The following is a 3,562-nucleotide window of genomic DNA, read 5'->3' as shown; positions in this document are numbered from 1 at the left end:
TAACAGAGTAGAAGTGCCCCATAGGGTTTTCTTGGCTGTAAACTTTATGGAAGCAGATTGCCAGGTCCTTCTTTCACAGAGCCTCTGGGTGGGTTTGAATTGCCAACCTTTTGGTTAGCAGCCAAATGCTTAACTGTTGTGCCACCAGGGCCAAACATCTTGCTCATTTCCCAGGGAAACCTCAACCGCAAGTAAGATGTATTTATAACAGGACTGTCAGGTAGGTAGTGCATAATGTCTGGGGGCCATGAAGAGAAAGGCCTGTTGACATTTCTTTGCCAGCCCAGTGTCAACAAAGCTGCTCATGGATCAGTCCTAAACCCGCAGTCCCATAGCCAAGATTTCCTCAGCAGCTGAAAGTCAGAGACTCGCTGGCTACATTGCCTGTTCCGTGCTATCCTTAGTAAGGTGTGCTTTACTTAACTTAGAATTTGTAAAGCACAGAAGGAGCAAAAGATTTGAGTCTCTTTCTGTGTGTGGGGACTGGGTAGGAGGTGAGGTGGAGGAAGGAGGTATTTTTTTTCTCTTCAGGAGCAGTAAGAACAGTGTTTCCAGTTTCACTGATACTAAGTAGGTACATATGAGGTTGAAAAATGGAAATCAAATGATTAATGACTTGACAATGAAACACCACAGGGAGACAGCGAGTGCTTATTTTTTGGGGGGAAGACTAAAGGTAACCTACCAGCAATCTGAGTTGATGAAGGGCTCTCCCCTGGAGGACAGTGGCCAGCTGTTCTTCGTTCACTCTGAGGACCACAAAAGGAATTGGCTTTAAGTTGTAAGCAGGAAAGGTTTGTAAAGTGACATAACACATGACTTATTAATAATAAAAGTTGTTAACCTATTGAGAAAAATTGTAGACTCTTCTTCCATAGCTCTTTAAAAGTAGAATAGATAATCATTTGACATATATGGTTTGAGTGGGTTTCCTGCCTCGTATAGGATGAAGTGACCTCTATCCATGAGGCCATGTCAGAATGACTACCATGGCTCTAAATATTAGCAAATATTAGTCTTTAGTAAGGACAGAAAATTCAGAACAGGCATGATGCTTCTATCCATGTCATTACAAATTTCTGGCCATACTCACTGCATGTCAAACAACCACTCTCAGAAAAAGGCATGTGACCCACTTAGCAAATGGAGAAGCTGAAGAATGAAAGACAATGTAACATCTAAAAAGAGAAGGTTAACTGTAGTCCTATCCGGGATGCCAGGGTGAGTTCTGGTCCTGAAATCCCTCATCTGTGTGACTAAACAGTGCAGAAAAAGGAAACTAAGATTTTGCATACATGAAATATTCAAGATGAATTAAGATAGAATGAAGCAAGGAACTATTTGTGATCTTTATGTCAGTGCAAAGAGACTTGGCCAGTTCCTGGCAATGAATTTGGATTGCTTTAAGGGGCTGTCGTGAAGGGAGATTACTCCACTGCAGGCAATGGAACTAAAAGCATTCGATTGAATACACATCTCTGTCCAGCACATGTATGTGCACAGACTCTACCTGCACCACTACCACTTATCAAAAAAACAAAAAATATAACAAAACACCTGTTGATAGAGTCTGACACATAGTGACCTTATAGGACAGAGTAGAACTGCCCCATAGTGTTTCCAAGGCTATAATCTGTATGGAAATAGACTGCCACGTCTTTCTCCTGTGGAGTGTGTGGTGGGTTCTAACCATTGACCTTTTGGTTAGCAGCTGAATGCTTAAGCATTGTGCCAGCAAGGCTCCTCTACTTTATGCAGCCACAGGAAAACCTGGACTGGGGCTCCTTTTGTACTCAGAAACTATTGAGCAATTGGGTCTCTGAGATCTCTTCTTTAACGGCATAAGGTCAAGTTTATGATTCAGAAAGGTTTACATACAACGTATACAGGTTTTATCTCTCCAGTGCTTAATTCCATGGTGGCTTTTAACTTTATTTTATTTGAGTTATTGAGAGAGGATGTTAGAAAATTATTGATGACAGTGATTCTGCTAGTTCTAATAGGATGACCTTCTTAACCTGATTTGCATGAGACTGTTCCAGTTTTAAGGAGCTCCGGTAGCACAGTGCCTAAAGCATCTGACTGCTAACCAGAAGGTTGGCAGTTCAAACCCACCAGCCACTCTGTGGAAGCAAGACTAGGCAATCTATTTCTGTAAAAATTTATCACCTCAACACTGGGAAGAGGTAACTATGGGGAGGAAGTGGGAGGGGAGCTGTTGCATTGTGGTAAACTGTGGTCACTGACATGAGACAAAGTATATATGAACTGCTGTATGGAAAGTGAATTTGCTCTGTAAATCTTCACCCAAATCACAATTAAAAAAAAATTATCACCTCAAAACCCAATGGAGGTCGCTATGAGTTGGAATTGACTTGATGGCATTTTTTTTTTCTTTTCTTTTTTTGGTTTTATCCCAGGTTTAGCACTGAAATTTTCATATCCCAAGAAATCCTCAGTCCCAGGCAAATTGCATGGTTCATCATCCTAGACTGAAATAAAATAAAGACAATGAGTTTTCCCTAAAGTTGAAAGTATTGAAGTTTAATTATGAAGAACAATGAGTTTTCTTAAAGCTAAAAATATTTCAATTTAATCTTGATATTCTGCCTTCCTACTTTTTAGCTCCAAAATGCCATTTTTAAAAATAATCTCTTGGTGACAGTGGTTGGTAGTATTTTTTAAATATTCTGACCTGTCACAGATGAGGACAACCTATCTAATATAGCTTGGGTACCACTCACTGATATAGTGTCCCCCCCACCGCCACCTTAAGTTCTCTGCTGTGTCTCTTGGTTGTTATACTGGGCCTTTTGGTCTCAAGATGATGATATTCATAAGGGACATAAGTTCTGACTACAGTTGTTGAGCTTGAAACAGTTAATGCTCTTATTCAGTTGGTTTACACACGGTGTCTGGAGAAAGTGGCCTTCCTCCTACCTTCCTTGTCTTCATCTCTACTTCTCTCCAAATCCTGAAATTTTCAAAACAATTCTGTATGGGAAACCGTGGAGGGTTTTATGGCAATACTTTTGGGGTGATGGGGTGTCTGGGGGAAAGCTGCAGATGAAGAAGTGGAAAATGGATGCTCTGCCACTGAATCTCTGTGAAAGCTTAGGCAACTCACTTAGCTTTCTGAACCCAAATTTGCTCATTCATAAAATAAAAGTAATTTCTTTGTTGGGCAGAGCACATGAAATAATGGACATGGGAGGGATTCTGTGAAGCAACCTGTAGCTGTTTTATCAGCTTGTTTCCTCTCATCCTTGGCCTAGGTTCTTACTCCAGAGTGAGTCCATACCAGAGGGCTGCTTGCACTTTTCAGTCTTACACACTGTACTGTAACACAAAGAGGCATTACCTCATTGTGGCCAAGCATACGGGCTTTCTAACAGCAATTACTTAAAACTAGTTCCAGTCCTCCTCCTGTTGGCCTTCTGTCTGCATCACATCTTTCTCTCATTCCCCCTTATTCTTCAAGCACAAAGCCTCATTCCCCAGGGTCCTGCTCAGGGCACTTTCTTCCCAAGCCCTAACATTCCAAAGTAAGCACCTGCAATTT

The sequence above is a fragment of the Orycteropus afer genome, unplaced genomic scaffold, assembly GCF_000298275.1.
Source record: "Orycteropus afer afer isolate SDZICR_OR568_19922 unplaced genomic scaffold, OryAfe1.0 scaffold00549, whole genome shotgun sequence".
NCBI lineage: Eukaryota > Metazoa > Chordata > Mammalia > Tubulidentata > Orycteropodidae > Orycteropus > Orycteropus afer.
This window is presented reverse-complemented; position numbering follows the sequence as displayed.